The sequence below is a fragment of the Triplophysa dalaica genome, chromosome 8 (assembly GCF_015846415.1).
Source record: "Triplophysa dalaica isolate WHDGS20190420 chromosome 8, ASM1584641v1, whole genome shotgun sequence".
Lineage (NCBI taxonomy): Eukaryota > Metazoa > Chordata > Actinopteri > Cypriniformes > Nemacheilidae > Triplophysa > Triplophysa dalaica.
This window is the reverse complement of record NC_079549.1, coordinates 2,175,317-2,194,057: the sequence shown is the minus strand read 5'-3', so window position 1 is coordinate 2,194,057 and position 18,741 is coordinate 2,175,317.

Sequence of the window (18,741 nt, the reverse complement as noted above, 5' to 3'; positions counted from 1 at the left end):
TTCTAGTTTCTTACTTTTGAATGTAATTTAATGCACCAGGTGTAAAAAAAACCTGGCTAAAGTCCTGTTCACGCTAAAAACAACTAATGTTCTTGTATTTGACTTGCTGATGTATTTTCTCTTTAGCCACATAACCGTAATAAACTTTAATTCTCATTTTTATCTTAATTTTAAGGGATAGTTCACCCAAAAATGAAACTGCTGTTGTTTGCTAACCCTCAGATGGTTCCAAACTTGCAACGATGTCTTTGTTCTGCTAGATGAACACACGGAAGGATATTTGGAAGAATGTCAGTAATCAAACAGATCTCGTCCCCTATTGGCTCCCATAGCATTTATTTTCCCTACTATCCAGGTAATGGAGGATGAAATCTGTTTGGTTACTGACATTCTTCCAAATATCTTCCGTTGTGTTCAGCAGAACAAAGAAATTTAGATTGGTTTAGAACAATCTGAGGGCAAGTTAATGACAGAATTGTCATTTTTGGGTGAACTATCCCTAATACGAATCTTCTTACACATCTATGCTCTTACATTTGCCTCAGAACGGCCCCTTACACAAGTGAATCCACCTCAACATCTATTTCAGGAGAAATTCAATCATGGCTGAATATTGCAGTGATTTGATCATGCCCTTAGCTCTTGCCCCTCTGTGCCCCTGTGGGTTAGGAGGGCATAGGAAGGGGGGGACTAGGGGGTCTATTACCCCGCAGAGGAGAGAGAAAGCGCCGTGATATACTGCAGACTGTTCGTATCTCTCATTAGAGAGCCAACACTAATGGTGTGGAAATAATTAGCAGACTCTAATGGGAAATCTTATACCTGTGAATCATTTTTCCCTGTTAAAGCTCGTTCACTCATTCTCCTGTTTTTCTCTCCTCTCCTTAAGATCACCAAGGACTTGACCATTTCTCACATAAAACGCCATTTTTACACCGAATACCATGGTATTTTCAGATCAAATGTAAATTCTGTTACACGATTGTACAAACCCAAACTATTGTACATATTTGTATATAAAAGTAGATGTTATGGTGGTTGGGAAGAAGCTAAGAAAGATCTGGTTTGGTGTTTATATCACATTCTTATGATGCTTTTGTGGCTCCTGTTTTCTGTAAACACTTGTTAGTTCTCAAATCCAATTTATGATCAATTTATTTTCCTCCCAAAATTTCAGTATTTATACTTATTTGATATTGGGAACTTGCGATGATAAAAAAACGACACTAATATTTTACAACTACTAGGCTACACTTATAGTTAAACACGATATTATTTTTGATGATCAGTAGCCTAATAATATTTCAATGTTTTAAAAGAAATATTTAAGACCGATAACTTGGACTCTTATGTCGTGTCTCGTGACTTTTATAATTCATTTTTGTTTTAATTCCTGAAAGTGAATCTTTTCGGATCCGCAGGAAACAAACGCTTCAGAAGTATTTATTTGCATAATAAAGATGCACTCGAAAATACTGGTATTAAATACCAATGATCATCCACTTTAGGGTGATGAATATTTAGGGAAATAATTGTTTACGACGCTCGAGCGTCGAGCTGATCTGGTAATCAGGCGATGAAATACAATATTTATTCATTAGAGCGAACTTAATGAGGCCTCGCGGCGCTAATTATGAAACGCAGCGTAGCGCTAAATGAGCGCGCGACAGACGACGCGTGCGTGCGTGCGTGCAGGCGCGTGCGTTACCTGTTTCCTGCGCTGCTGGGGTCAGCGTGCACGTGGCCCCGTGAACACTGCGGTGCTGCAGCCCAGTGCTCGTGCTCGTGCGCGATGTAAAATATGGAGTTTTTATTATTACGGGCCGCTAATGTTCACGTGTCTGATGTTTATCTGTTGAGAAAAAAAAACGTTAAAAGCAAATTGCTGAGAATCTCTCACAGTTAAAGACTGATTGAGAGAGAGAGAGAGAGAGAGAGAGGACTTTAGGAAAACGTAGTTTCTTTAATGCGTAAATACGTTATTTATTAATTTTGTGACCCATGTATCACTCATTTGACAGTTGAATAATATCTTAAAAAATGCCATGTTCCTTTAAGCAAATTAACATCATTCATGTTTCCTACTATTTCTGCTATAGATATAGTTCAAGTAAAAGGGTCTATAGTGTATAAAACTGTGTTGAATTATGTACATAAATACATAAAGATTTCATGTAGACTAACATAAAGAGATCATGTGACAACACTGTAGCATACTCCTACTGTGCCAAATGTTTATTGTTAGAAATAGTATCACGGTAGCCTGTGCCTTTTTCAGTCCAGCTATTTATTGATAAGGTCATAGTTCACCGGACTGTGTCTCCAGTGTCAGATGTTGGTGAGAGATTTATGAAGTCCAGCTCAAGAGCAGTTTGTGTCAGAGATATTATCACAGAGAGACGACAGGCTGAAGCAGTGACTCCATCTCGCAGGAAATTGCTAACTCACCCTAACAAAAGAATGCACAAGTGCACTCACAGTGCAGTCCTGAAAGCACACTAGATAAGATGACTATAAATAGGGAATTTAAGTAGGCTCTCTCTCTCTCTCTCTCTCTCTCTCTCTATCTCTATCTCTCAAAAAAAAAGACTTTTAACCATAACAGACATACCAGAATGTAAAATGTATATGAGGGCCATCTATTAATATAATATATTATTAATATTTATATATTTTTTATAGTTCTTAACCAGAAAGCTTTATAAACAAACTGTATTGTACAATTTAAATATGTGGCATTTCCCCTAAGATTTATAGTCTTTATTAATGATGAGTAAAGGGCTCACACCTACAGTCACGGCTCTGTTCTTTACCTGAGGAAGTGCAGTGCGATGCTGGATTTCGCCTGAAGGGGGAGCTCCGATACAACACACTTTCTCACCTGCAGCATGAGCACCTGTCATAGAGAGAGAGCTGGACAAACATTTTAAACTCCTATATTATTAGTTGTCTTGGTTTTGGAAAACCTTTATATGTGTTGTTTTAAATATTAATATCGTTGACCACAGAAAGGATCCACCCAACAAAGAGGAAATCATATTTTAGTTTCACTTTTTGGTAAAAGACAGCTTTTAGTCATTGAGTTGCATACACAAAACCTCCACATGTGTTTAGAATATTTGTAATGTGCAAAACCAAGCGATTATTTCTATCGAAGAAAAAACAGTTTGTGTTTTATATGAAGTTCGTGGATTATTTATTTCTTGTGTGCATGATCGGAAGGAGTTTTTTCACTTTTTAAACTTAAAATGATGTATTTAAAATTTACTCAATCATATATTTTTTATATTAATTCATATTTGTGGTTTAATGGTGCATGAGATTTATGTCTCAAAACATTTATTTTAAATGACAGGGAATTATTTTTCAAATATATTTCATCAGAAAGTATACAGCAGTATAATCCACCCGAACGGAGATCAGATTTGAGACTCAGACTATTGTGACATTCAACAGAGCTTTACCAAGTGTTATAAGACAGTAAACTTGAGAACTAATGAATGTTTGGTTCCTAAAGATTCAGTGCTGTAAATAAACCAAGTTATAATCTCCATGATGTTAATGAACAGCTGTGTTTGAAACTTTCGTGTGTTCAGTGTGTGGCAGTCTGACCTGGGCAGAGTGGATTTGTTGGTAATAGTACATGAGAAAGGTACTGCTGGTCTTAATGTGTGCAGAGAGAGAGAGAGAGAGAGAGAGAGAGAAAGAGAGAGATAGATAGAGAGAGAGAGAGAGAGAGAGAAAGAGATAGATAGATAGAGAGAAAGAGATAGATAGATAGATAGAGAGAGAGAGAGAGAGAGAGAGAGAGGAGAGAGGGAGAAAGAGAGATAGAAAGAAAGAAAGAGAGAGAGAGAGAGAGAGAGAGAGAGAGAGAGAGAGAGGAATGGACTAGTTTTATTGAGCTCATCCGTTATGAGTGCAGTAGAGAGAGTCTCTCAGCTGTGATGTGGAGGCACTCGTAAGCTTCATTAGTTTTTACCTCATTAATCTGCTCTCTCATAACCTGTAACACACAATTCACCTCACTTCATTACACTACACAGCCTGCCAGAGAGAGCTTAAGTCATATAAAAATATATTGTTTGATAAGGACACTCGGAAAACAAACAAGTCAACTTTTAATTCATTCGGTCTCTGTATTTTTATGGGTGTTTAATAAGATATTGTACAAATGAAATCATTTTAAATGTATACAATGTTCTGACAACAATACGTACACATAGATTTTTCAACTAAAACAACTATACTATAGCTCTAGTATTTTTCACTTCTTGTTATAAAGTTTTAGTCAATGGTAATCTTGTATTCTGGGAAAATTCTATTTATTTGAGAAAAGAAAGAAATGTATTTATTTACCCTCCCAGAAAGACAGGCTTGTTAATAAGTGTACTCATGGAAATAGGTTTCTGTTTTTAAGAGGAACCTTTCTTTATAAAATACTCAGACAGAACAAATGAATTGCCTTACACATTTTACGTTTACATCTATGCACTTGGCAGACGCTTCTATCCACAGTGTCTTGTACGGTGCATTTAATCTCTTCATGTCTTTATCAATGTGTGTTCACTTGACTTAGATTCAGATCTTCTAAACTTTTATGAGATAAGACACTAAACAGAGCTTGAGAGCTATGTGGAGTTCAGACATTCAGTGATCCAGCATTAAAAAAAAAAACCTAAAAGTATATTTGTATCCAATTGCCCCTATTTTAGGGAAGATTTATTTTTGTTCTTTTTAATATTTTTATTTAAGATGACTTAAAATCAACAACAAACTATTTTTGATTTAGATATTAAAACAATGTTTAGTCGCATATTTTTTTAGTTAGCAGATACATAGGCACAACAAATAACATTTCACAAACAATAACAAATAATTTTTTGTAAATATTGTCTCTTCATATTAAAGGTGCTATTTGCTTAATAGCAACTGACAATATCAGTCGGTCCTTAAAATGCTTGTAGATGGTTGTCCACACTGCTCTAGATCACATAGATCGGTCCCCACAGCTGTTCAAACACACCTGCTTCCTCCTCAAGACGTCTGTCTGGATGTGACATGATGTGATGTACACTGTATTCTCCGCTATACACCTGTGACACACAACATCATGATGCTAAGACAGCGTTACATCTGACAACACAAAGAATCTGTGTATTAAAACATCTCAAGATTTATAGTAATAAAAGTGTTTGCATTTAAAGACCTAAAGATGATTTAATATAGATGTGGAGGCAGTAACGTTAAATCCAAACATCATGTAATGTTTCCTGTTTGCTTGTTTCTGTGTAAACCTTTTTAAGCTTGTGATTCACGTTTATGATTACGTGTGAATGTAATGATCTGCATTATTTAATGTTTAATGTGCTGAAACTTCTAAATATAAACTATCATTCTTTTGTAGAACAATACGCACTATATGTTCATATTTTAAAACACAAAATATACATTTAAAGCAGTTTAAAGGTGTTTTTACTATTTGAATATAACGACCCAAGAATGTTTTTAAAACCCACATTATCCTTTGACCGTGACTGTTATTATGCGTGATGGGTCTGAACTCATCTGCTTTCAGAACTGAATCTGGCTATGAAACGAGGCCACAGCGTGTTGACTAAATGCCTGATTCGCATTCTCCCAAAATCCCCAAAGTAATGTATTGTTTAAAAACCCCGAATATATCCCAGAGCTAAAATAATTTAAATAATACATAAAAAATTGTCACAGGAAAAAAATGTAATTGCAAAATATGAAATTACACCCTGGAGCTTGATTCTTTAAGCAAACATGCTCTGGCTGGTTAGGTTCTGTCACAGAGGAGCAGACTGTTACACACATTAATTTCTCAGCTCTCAGAGGCAAGAAAACAATTAGGTGTCTGCAAATGCATTTCACCAGCAGCCACTTGACACAGTTATGGACTCATCGTGGGGCGACAGACAGACGACAGAAGGGCAAAAGACAAAGTCATTACACACAGAAATCGAGGAACAAGCTCGCGACTGTAAAACATTTCAATTAGGAGTGATGTGAGATCGCTGGGTATAACGGTCCGAGACGGTGATTCTCCAACAAAAATAATCACAGGTGTGATTTAAACGTGGACAGCAGAAAACATGCATTTGAACAGAACAGAATACAGCAAACAGTGTGATCGTCCGTTGTTGTGATAACAATCAAAATGACTTATCAATTCATTTAAAGGAAGAATGATCTCAGGTCTCAGATCTTGTTCTTGTTGGCAACAAAGGCCGTACGGTTATTCAAATGCTTCATTATTTTTCAAAATGTTTTAGTCGGACAAATTAGACGGATGCTGAAATGCTTGACATGTGATTAAGAATTATATTTTGAATGATGTGCTACCAACCAAGAGAAATATTTTACTCATTAAAAATTGCTTTTTCAAAGGGATCGCGGTTGCGTTTCATTTAATTTCTCCTTAAAATGTTGATGAAAAATAAACACAGAAAGAAGTGAAACAATTGTGCAAATATATGAATGAGTGTGGATGTGTGAGATTAATGTAGATTGTAAAGGTAAAAGAAGCAGGATTTAGGTCAATTTGATAGGAAATGTTTGAGTTTATATGTGACCCTGGATCTTAAGGATAGCACGGGAATATTTGTGGCAAAAGCCAAGTTAAACTTTGCTGTAGTTTTGTAGCAGGTTTGCCAGTAACTTACTGTAGATTCAATTACTTTTTAATTCTTTCAATACTTTTTTAACAATTAGTATTGCAATTAATATTTTTCAACTTTACTTTAATCAAAATGAACACACTTTGACTTTTGAGATTAAAAATGACCAAGAAGGGACTGGTTTCATTACTGGCATTAGCAACACTGCAACAATCGAAAGACATTCTTGCTTAGCAGTTTTGCTTTGTTTTCTAGTAAAAATATTCAAAACTTCTTCAATTGAGATGCATTTAAATAACAAGAAAAGTGACCTAATAAGAACTAGGTGAGTTTATGTTTAAAACAAAATTGTTAATTAAATCTACTGGAAAACCTGCTGCAAAACTACAGGAAAGTTTTACAGTGTAGAGTATGTGGCAAAATTTGGCTATTGATTTCCAAAAATCATTAGGATATTATTTAAAGATCAGGAAGATAACTTCAATGAAAATGTTTATAAATATATTATATAATAAATATATTTAGTGAGTGGATGAAGCAAAATCGCGAACAAAAATGCCAGGAAACACGTCTACAAACTTCACTCACTGCCACCGCTCTGGAAATTATATACTCGAGTGTGGTATCTATATAAAGCTTAGAATTTCTACTTTTGGGTTCATCTACCCACCACAATGTCATTACAGCAGTAAGCCGAAAGAGAGCGTTAAAACAAATCTTTTTCTTCTTGGCAACGGCCTGCAATGGGCCATTTTCAAAATTTTCCAATTTTGTGCACCATCAGATTCCAGATTTTTTAATAGTTTTATCTAAGCCAAATATTGTCGGATCCTAACAAACATTGACTTTTGATTGCAGACTTGACTCATCAATCTGAGCTCAGTTTCTCAGTTCTGAAACTCTTATATTTGTGAGATTGACTTTCAGATAAAACCCTGCAGACTCAAGCTAAAGTTTTCATTTGCTTGAAGAGGAGCGATTATACTTATTGTTTTTTCTACACAGTGAATGTTAATATTAGAGATGCACCGATATATCGGCCAATAATCTGTCGATGATCGGGGCTGATATGTCCTGTCAATCAAAAGAGAACAGGAAAATGCAATGAATTTGTGTTCTGTATATAGAAAATGTTAAGAAACATCACCAGTTTGATGTTTAATATTAATAGTCTTTATTTGAATAAATAACAACCTTCAGAATCGGTATCGGCAGATATCACTCGGAATAATCGGTTATTGGTATCGGTGGAGAAATGTTATATCCATGCTTCTCTAGTTAATATATTTCAATGTTTGGTTATAAAGACATTTTTGCTTAGTTCTGTAGATGGAAGAGTGTTGACGGCTACGACTGTATAAGGTTTAATTGATGTCTTACAGCTGTCAGGTCAAACTGAGCGCGTGTCAGCAGCTCTTAGGTTACCACCTCCCTCGCCTGAAGATCTCATTCACCTCTCGGCACCTTTCAAAACAAGGTAAGGTTAGTAATGTTGTTGCATCTCAATGATCAAACAGAGCGATATCACACGTGTGTGTGTGTGTGGTGACAAGGGCAGTGAACAGAGATATTCTTTAATTGTGGCAGGCCTTACTGCCCCTGCCTGTCAATCACAGCGCTTTGAATTGCACAAAATTTGCTCCGTTCCCTCAGTTAAATGATGTATCCAATTAAAAACGTTAGAATTCATGATCTTCAGCGAAGGTTAAATGAAGGCGCTCTCTGCTGTCATCGAGGGTGATTAAACGCTGCCTACATTAGCCACAGTCGGTACAAAAAAATCACATTTGGGTCTAAAGCTTGAATCTTTATTCATTATCAAACACGCTCGCCGTATAAATGCGTCACACTTTTCCCCTTAATCACCAAGTTCAGGGATCTGCCCACTGTTGCTCACTAAAAAGAATGTCAGCTCTTAAATTGCTGTACTTTATGACACATACACGAAGGGAAGTGTGGACACCGGCATGAGTGTTCAAAGGCCTCTTGCGGGGAACGGAACGCAGGTTTTGTGTATCAGGTCTGTCTCAGATCTATACACATAAGAAAGCTTTGAATTAGTCTGAAAGGATAAACACCAACATTTCTGGAAGTGTTGTGGTACACATCTGCTGGTTTCAGTTTCGGAATCAAAATATAAAACAATAAGATTGTTGGGTTCAAGATCCATTACAGTTTCAGATGAAGTGTTTTAAATCAACAGGCCATATTTGTTTTTTTATGGAACTTGTAGCTTTTCATTAACATTCCTGGAATTATTGATTTATCTTATAAAAAAATAAAGTTCGGATTTGTCTTTAAACTAAATCCAAAACATAAAAGTTGGCTGATATCACCTGGACCAAACATTGTTTTAGTGTCATGCTTTTGGGCAGAACAATTATTGCATATTTAAAGACAACAACTATCAAATAACAAAAAAAGAACAGTTCCAGCCCAGAAGAATCTTTGTATTGCTGAGATGTTCGTTTATAGCGCAAATGATTTCATGAAGTTGTGTTTTATTCAAGTATCAACTCACTTAAGCCTCAAATGTTTTTCCAAAACTGCTCCGGAGAAATGACAAAAGGAACAAATAAGACTGTAATTGTAGTTTGTAAAGATAAATGAAACTGGATTTGGGTCAATTTGGTTTCAGTTTATATTGAGATCTTCAGTAATATTGACTTTGCAGACTTTACAAATCTGAGCTCAGTTTGACATCTCTTCCGGAACTCGACTCGAGACATTTAAAGGGATCGTTCACCCTCAAGTTGTTTCAAACCCGTATCCACTTCATTCTTTTACTGAACACAAAAGAAGATATTTTGAAGAATGTGAAAAACCAAACAGTTCTGGGGCACTATTGACTTTCATAGCAATTGTTTCTACTATGGGAGTCAATAGTGGCCAGAACTGTTTGGTTACAAACATTCTTCCAAATATCTTTCTATGGGTTAAAAGAACAAAGAAATCTAAACATGTTTCAAACAACTTGAGGGTGAGAAAATAATGACATTTTTTACGAGCTGTCCAGTTAAGCAAAAGTTTCCGTTTGTTCTCCATTTAAACTCACAGACATCTTACGAAAATAATTGCGATATTAAAGAGATCTGTGATTTTTCTTTTATATGTGAGGGTTCAATCAATTTATGATGGATAAAATCAAGGCCTAGCCTTCATGTCATCGTGGTGAATATTCTGATGCTTTCAGAAATGTCACTGCGCCAATGTGTGTGTGATTAGGGATCTTTCTCAGTGAAGGCTCTATACATGTCTTTAAGATGCATTTACAAGCCATTATCACTCTCAGAATATTGATTAAACGTATTGTAGGCAAGAAAAATCTCAAGAACAGCCTTCTCCTCTCTCACCTGCTCCAGATATAAAGGCATGATTAGCTTAATTTCAACAACCCACACAATCCTGAGACTCTGGCCCTCTAAAGACACGTGAATTACCTGTCAAAGACTCCGAGAGTTTCACAAAAGTACAAAACATTCAGTGGACTAGAAAATGACAAAAATGAGGCATAGCACGCTGTGACATGCATTCATTAGCTGTGGTAAGATGGATTGGCGAGCGGCTGTTTATGTGCACGTGTGTGGTGCCTAAGTTTTGTGGTGAGGGGTGATAAATGTGGCGGATGTCGGGGAGACAGCAGTGAATTATGACCTCACGGTAAAGCACAAATCAGCCATTTCACAGCCCACACACATACACATTCTCTGGCCTCTAAACTTTTCAATATCCGACTACCCTGAATTTCCATCTGATGACTATATTTTCGAGGGCCTATTCATCTGTTTACCTTAAAAAATAACAATAGACAAGTTTTTAAAGTGACAGTTCACCCCAAAACAAATTCTGTCATCATTTAATCCACCTCTAGACATTTCAAACTTGTATGACTTTCTATCATTTGCAGAAAACAAAAGAAGACATTTTGAAGAATGTTGTTAACTGCTCCCCATTCACTTGCATTGGTTTTGTGTCCATACAAGAAAGTGAACGGGGTCCAGTGCTGTTCGGTTACCAACTTTCTACAAAATATCTTCTTTTGTGTTCTGCAGGAGAAAGAAAGTCATAAAGGTTTGAAATGACAAGAGTATTATAATAGTAAGAGTAAATAATTACATCATTTTCATTTTTGGGTGAAAACTATTTTTAACTATCACTAAGAAAAATTGAAACAAATCACTTTAAGAGAGGACATGCAGCATTCTAGTTGAAGGAATGTCCAACGCTGAAATACAAATGATGACTTCTATACAGTATATCCTTCACATATATACTCATATATCTTTCATCCTATAAAACAGATACTGTATTTCACAGATGAGATCTCTTTAACATCTCAATGAAATCTCCGATGAGATTAAATGGAAATCAAAAGGAGTTTTTCCATCAATCTCATCTGTCTCAGATATTTCCCCTAGAAAAGAAGCAGATGTCTCAATCCATTCAGAATAGATGTCAACTATGTCTCAATCTGACCTCAGATATGTCAAGTGTGCAATCAAAAGTCAACATTATTGAAGATCTCAATATGAACTCAACATTTCTCATCAAATTTACCCAAATCCAGATTATTTGACCTCTAAAACATTTATTTATACACCTTAATACTCATTGGGTATCATACTTAATAAACATTTATTTATACACCTTAATACTCTTCACGAATTTGAAAAATGACACTCTCTTTCGATTTCCTTTCTCTCAAGCAATGATAGGAGAAACATCTGAGAAGTCCATCACCTCTTTTGTTGTGCCAACTCTGATACCACTCATGCCAAAATAAGTTTTAAGAAAGTTATAAGAAGTTATAAGAAAGAATAAATTTACATTTAGTCATTTAGCCGACGCTTCAAAGCGACTTACAGAGAGTACAGGGAGCAATAAGCGATATGTCATACAGAAGCAATAATACAAAGGATGCTAATATAAAGCTACTAGTTTCATCAAAAGCTAGACCTGTTAAGAGAAAGAGAGCGTTAGTGTTTTTTCACAGAAGTATTCACAGAAGAGATGGGTTTTAAGTAGTTTTTTATTGTTGTGAGACGTGGTTGACTGGACTGAGTTCAGAAGGATGTTCCACCAGGTAAGAGTTGTGAAGCATGTGAAGCCGTTTCATTTTTGAGATAAGAATGATTTTTTTGGTGGAAGCTCTCTTTAAGGACATCAAAATAACGGCACACATTTTAACTACTCCTCCAAAAGAGCACAGCATCTCCACCATGATGTGTTAAAGCCGCTTTTCACCATTTTACGGGCTGCCAAAGCGTGGCTCAAGGGTGAAACATTTATAAATAACATTTTGGATAACAGGAACACGACTCTGATGGCAGAGCTAAACAGCGAGTGTTTACCCAGAGAGCATCACCCGGAGGAGCAGAGCTCAGCAGAAGCAGCAGTGGGTCTCATTTAAACAAGTCTGAGACAGCAAGCAAATAAATAAAGCCTAGAGCTCTCTCGTCCTTTAATGTATTCAATTAAAGCAGCAGTCCCTCTGGAGACACACACACACACACACACTGCTGCGGGGAATATAAGAACCATTTGAATCCTCAGAATACACTGAATCTCAAAACGCTCATTGGAAAAATCTCTCAACAGGTTTTATCCTAATTAACCCTCCCCAAAGGTCACACACAGACGGAAAAGTATCACATTCAGACGCCTTCCATGAAACTTCCCTGCAAGTTGCAAGAAAGATATTTACGAAGGCATTGCGCGAGGTCTCCTGGAGCCTTTATGCATTTGGTGAGATGGAAGGCAGGTAAAATGTATAATAGAACACGTATACAATAGTTCCTGAGCATGGAGAAAAAACAAACATAATTATACAGCGCGATGTGACATCGCTTCAAATGTCACCGAACTACAACTTTGCTCAAGGATGATATGAAAGATAAATGACAAACGTATAAACTTCACCGCTACGTGTCTGGCCTCCCGATGTCACGGTCTCGCAAAAGAAGGGAATAAAATAATACAAATCATACAGTGATAAGCGTCAGGTGAACTCAGACATGAGGCGGCTGCTGCAATTATCAGGAATATGTCGGTGACAGAATTAATCTGGTGTCCCTTTGTGCTTCTCGCTAATTTTCCATGCAGCCCCATTGTGTTTCAAAACCCCACTGAATTTGTATCTATTAAAACGAATCTCTTATTACGGTGGCTACATGCCTCTCCTCTGCCCTCACTCTTTTTTTCCATAACAAATCAACTTAATCAAGCTCATTAACTGTCATTATTAGACATTTATTGTTATCTTTCCATGAGCTCTCTTGACAGGCGCTCCCCTCCCACACACGTCCCCGTAACACTGCGGGCACCGCCGGGCCTCGACACACTCACGCACGCACACATACACACGCACACTCTGAATTCTTGTGTTCTTTTTCTTGGACTGAAATACACACAGTTTTTAACCTTGAACCGAAGCTGTATGATCGTAGTTGGATGAGTGTTTATGTACTGCTGGATGAATTTAAAATCAAATCCGATAGACACATAATGTTAAAATACACACTATTGAGGAGATCTGATAGACTCCTCTGTTCTCTTTTAAGGAAATATCAGCTTTGTGTCAGAAATTCTTTGCACTTAGATGGCTTTCGGAGAAATAGAAAAAGATGCAAATGAGACCAACTGATCAGTAAAATTCATGTGTTTGAGTTCATTTTGAGATACTGTACTCTGTAAAAAAAGACAGATTTATGTCAATTTTTTTGTCATTTTATGAAATTTTGTTGCTTTATTAACAGATTTTTTAAAGTATTTTTGGAATACGGTGGGAAAAACGGAAACAGGAAAAAAACTACATTTACAGCAGAAAACTTTGGCGTTTTTTACAGGATGTGTTTACAGTGATTTGACTCCGGCTGGCATTGAGACTCTTGTGATTTAAAGGATAAGTGTCATTGAAACAAAGTCTTTTATTTTGTCACACTTGTGTGGTTGGGAACCTTTAGGACATTTTTAATAGAATAAACATTCTGAGGAAAGTTGCCACTCTTTTACTCATACAGTAAAAATTTATGAAAACCGAAGCTTTGTGTTGCAAGAAAGTCATTCAGGTTTGGATAAGGAAATAACAAAATCTTCTTCATAAACTATTATTTATTAATAATTATAATTTAACTCACAACTTGCAAGATTTGCTAGAGATATCTTATATATTCCTTTTTATTGTTCTGCTTTCTTAACTTTAAATTTAGCAGATTTCTGAATTAAAGTTAGTCAAAGACAGTGAAATCTTTGCTGTATTCATAGTAGAACTGTGTATTGTTTGTGTTGACAGATTCTCAAACACACTTTCTCAAACTCATTTCTACTGATATTAGCTATTAACATATGTGATGATAGCTGACACCACCAACATTTCACCAAACTAAAACCCTTGAGATACAAGACATGCTAGAGAAACTGAATAACAAAAAAAAAATGTGTAATATCGTTGATGGTTTTACAAACACAAATAAAAAGTTAGAATGATCTTTAATGCATTTCTCCTGAAAACTATATATCAGAGAAAATAACCCCATATGTTTCTCCTTCAGAAGAGAACTCATCAAAGCCTCAAAGTGTGCTTAGATTTCCCAGGAACGCTTCTCATCAAATTCTTTTCAGACTTTAAATGGGTTTAATGGTTAACTTTCTATCAAATGATGACCATATAATGTAAAATAACAACAAGAGATTCGCTATTCGCTTACAGTTCAAAACGATTTGTTGTTCCCTCTCATTTGTTTGCATTGCATTAAGCTTTAAAAAAACATAATTGCATTACAATCTGCACGGAAGCATTATGCGGGAGACTCACACGGATAGAGATTGAGAAATATGCAAATGAGGCAGATATTTGTTCTCTGTAATGAGGCACACGAGCAAAACCAGAACGATAGAGAGTTTTTAACTTAAACGCACAACAACAGACACGTTTAACCCCAGAGCACACACACACACACATAAATCCAGCATTAATCTGCACATTACAGACGCATTTACACATTAAGTCACGCTGGAAGTTTGTCTGAACCGTTTGTGCCGAATTGAAATGCCAAAGCAAATGCTGAGGACAAACATCATGTCACTCCAACATTGAAATGTTACAGACAAATATCATGTCATTCCAGAAGCATTTGAAGAAAACACTTAAATAAAAGGACGTATAAAGAAAACATAATATAAGGGGTATGGAAACGGCGGCCCATTTCTTCCGGCGCGAGTCTGATATTTACATTGGCAAATCTAATCCTAAGCATTCCTAAAGTCTCTCCGACGCAAAACTTTCCCATAAACACAGCGTCTGATTATATCTCGGCAGTTCTCTCGCCTACAATCAGGTGAAAATACACCGGCGGGAAAAGTGACACGGAAATTGTAGGATTTTTGTCAAAAAGTCTATTTACAAATCAGTTCAATAGAGAGTGTGTACAAGAACACCAGCCATTTCCTTCGCAGCAAGACTCGCTACATTACACGAGCTCATTTTCATCTCACCGTTTCAGACTTTAATCAGACTTTAACTACCGCGATATGAAAGTGTCTTAAACAAAGGCCTCCGCTCTCTACAATAACACTTAAAAAGGCCCTTTGTGTGGCTTTTCCCCCCGCCGAACAATAGCAAATTATATCGGGGTAAGAAATCTTTTATAATGAATCGCACATTTGCTGATTGCAAATAATTGCGTTAGGCGTGCGATATTGCCAGGGTCGTGGAGGTGACTGTGCTTCCAGTAATGCGAGGATTTGATCTCTGGCCCTCACTGATGAGGTCTATTCACGGCGCCGCTGACCTGCGCCCCCCCTCCGCACGCGTCCTCCCGCCACTTCACTGTGATGAGGAGAGTGTTGGTTAAAGTTTGGAGCGAGGTGCTATTAGAATGGAAGTCCCTCTCAACCCGTCACCCCACCTCCTCCGCCCCGGCGCTCCTCTGTGTTACCTGACGACAGGCTCTGACCTCCAGTGAAACCGACTCTGCTATAGAGAACACGTGCCGCTATCATTACGCTTCATTATACATTCATATACGCTTTGCTGTAGGTAACAAACGAGGCACGGGTCGAACTACGGTGAAATAACGGCACATGACTCCACAAGGAAAGACTGACCTGTGACGGGTTTCAATGTGATGTGATGCTCGAAATTTGTTAGACTTGAGTTTCACAAGTCTCTTCATCTTTGCTAAGACAAAGTGCAGACTTATGGAAGATATTGACAGAGAAACTGAATGAAGAATTGGGATGGAGGAGAAAGTGTATAGACTGGAATTTATTAGAGGATGACATTATTTGAAGGGTAGTCTCGTGTAGCCAGACCTTCATACCGAAGTTCTGGAACTTATCAAAGCTTTCTTTGGCCAAGGCCCGCCCAAGAGGCCTTGTGACTGACAGGTAAAGCAATCAATCACGTTTCCTTTTGTGTCGCATGATGTTTAGAGGTGTGGAAATGTCCCCGCAGTAACAGACCGGTGTAAATTCACGAACGTGTCAAAAGTTAACAGAAACAACAATGATTATGACTTTATGCCGTGAACCTCGCATACTTCGAAGAACTAAGCATTAAGTCGATTGTGTTGAATACTTATACCTGTAAATTTCAACCAATCAGATGATGACCTCGAACGTGCTGAAGTATTTCCCAAAAAATGCATCTTATGCATCAGACGTTCAGCCAACGGTCCGTGGGCGTGACATCTGAGGAGAAGACTATTTGAAGGATGACCTGAATGTTCTGAAGACATCATTATTAAAGCTAATAAATGAGTATGTACCTTTATCGATAAACGTTTTTTTTTTAAGAAATAGCCACATTGGTCTATGATTTCATATGTGCCTGTAGGATGTCTTTTGTGTATGGCCTTTGCATTCTAGTGAATATTAAAGACTCATTTTTTATCTAATTGTGTTTAATATTCCCATTCCATTTTCTACCGCTTATCCGAACTACCTCGGGTCACGGGGAGCCTGTGCCTATCTCAGGAGTCATCGGGCATCAAGGCAGGATACACCCTGGATGGAGTGCCAACCCATCGCAGGGCACACACACACACTCATTCACTCACGCACTCACGCACTCACAATTTTTCCAGAGATGCCAATCAACCCACCATGCATGTCTTTGGACCAGGGGAGGAAACCGGAGCACCCGGAGGAAACCCCCCGAGGCACGGGGAGAACATGCAAACTCCACACACACAAGTCGGAAGCAGGAATCGAACCCCCAACCCTGGAGGTGTGAGGCGAACGTGCTAACCACTAAGCCACCGTGCCCCCCTGTGTTAAATATTTTATGTGTAATTTACTTGGATTATTTTGGTGTCCCTTCCAAATATGGGGAGACATTTCCAACATGTGGACACCTATGTAAGTACATATAGGTATCTGATTCTGTTGGCAATGACGTCATTGTTCAGTGCAAAATAGCGATCCTTTTTGCCAAATAACGCAATATAAATATGAAATAGTACAGAATACAGAATGTGGACACGAAATCTGACTCTCAAGTCCAACCAACATTGAAGCTGCTTTTTAATGTAAAGACATATCGATGAGACAACCTAAACACACATTTCAACTTAATCAATTGACCATATCTCCCAAAAATGTATCCAACCAAGAAGATATGAGAACTAAAAATTCCCGTTCCCATTCTTCAAAAATGGTTCAGTTTATGAAATTTAGCTGCATCTTGGGGTGAGGTAGCGAATTGCAACCAACTGCTCACTCCACCCCTCCCTTTCGAGGTCTAAGATATGGTCTTGTTTGCTGAAGGAAATAACGTATTTATGAGACGCGTTCTGAGGAGCAGTTTGTCAGTTTAGGGCTACTGTAGAAACAACATTGCCAATTCCATACTAAATAGCTCATTCTAAGATAATAAAGACATCTGTCTTCATTATGTAAGGTCTATATGCTCACATAGTTATGAATTTTATATTGCATAGATCCTCAAAAAAATGACACACTGGACCTTTAAATTAGAGATGTATTGTGGGAGGTATACTATGTGTCTGCAATTTTTTCCTCTCCAAAAGTATTATGGTTGACTCGACGAGTTATTGAACAGGTTAGTTAAATATAAACCTTTTTGGTATTGTGCTTTACAATCCACATTGTTTCAAAGCAGCTTCGTAGAAAGAATATAAAAGCAAAAACATTTGGCAAAATTAGAGACACACAAACAGGAGTGTAAAACACATTATTGCAGTGTCTACAGCTCCACATCCCAAAGGGAAGAAATCTCAAACAATGACATTATATTCACGCTCCTCTCGGATTCAGATTGTGGTGTAAAACAAAACAGCATTCATAAGCCCTGCGTCTTCCACACAATAAGCCTGAAGCTCTCATTCTGATATCTGACTAACAAACGTGTGTGAATGAGCTCTGAAAACTCTGAATGAACTAGCCCCTCGGTTTTTACGTGCCATTGTCTTCTCGTGTGCAAATGCCACGGAACAGAAGACAGAATGGAGCTCAGCATGGTTTGTGTCACCGCTCCGTCTGACCCCGTCATTTGGCAGCCTTCAGATATGAAGTTTTAGGCTGGCAACCGATGAACATGGCTTATTTACAGCACAGCCGACATAATAAACACAAACAAACATAATCGAGTCATTGAGCACATTGTTCTCCGTTTGAAAGGAAATATCCGGGGAAATCCGCAAAGGGACAAAACATAAATTTGAAATGGATTCTTCATTAATTACTTCAGGGTGTCCTGAAATTCTCTCATGGAATATCGTCGCGCCATTTCAACAGAGGTGTATCGCGTAAATGTTGCGGCGCAACCGCAGGATTTCTGAAAAGCGCAACAACGGCGACGACAAACACCTCAGGGACACAACACACACAACACTGGGACAGTATAGCGCCTTCCTCCATCACACATTTACTCATGTTGTTCTAAATGGCACCACAAGCACATAGTGTATAAAGAAGGAAAATACAGCACTGGGAACATTACTCAGTATTTGATCTGTTTACTTGCTAAGCAAGTTCTTTTTACTTAATTAACCTTTTAATCTAAAACCCGTATTTTCCCACAGAAAAGATCAACTTCTTTATTTCAAGTGAAACAGCTTGCTTGCATATCTTATGC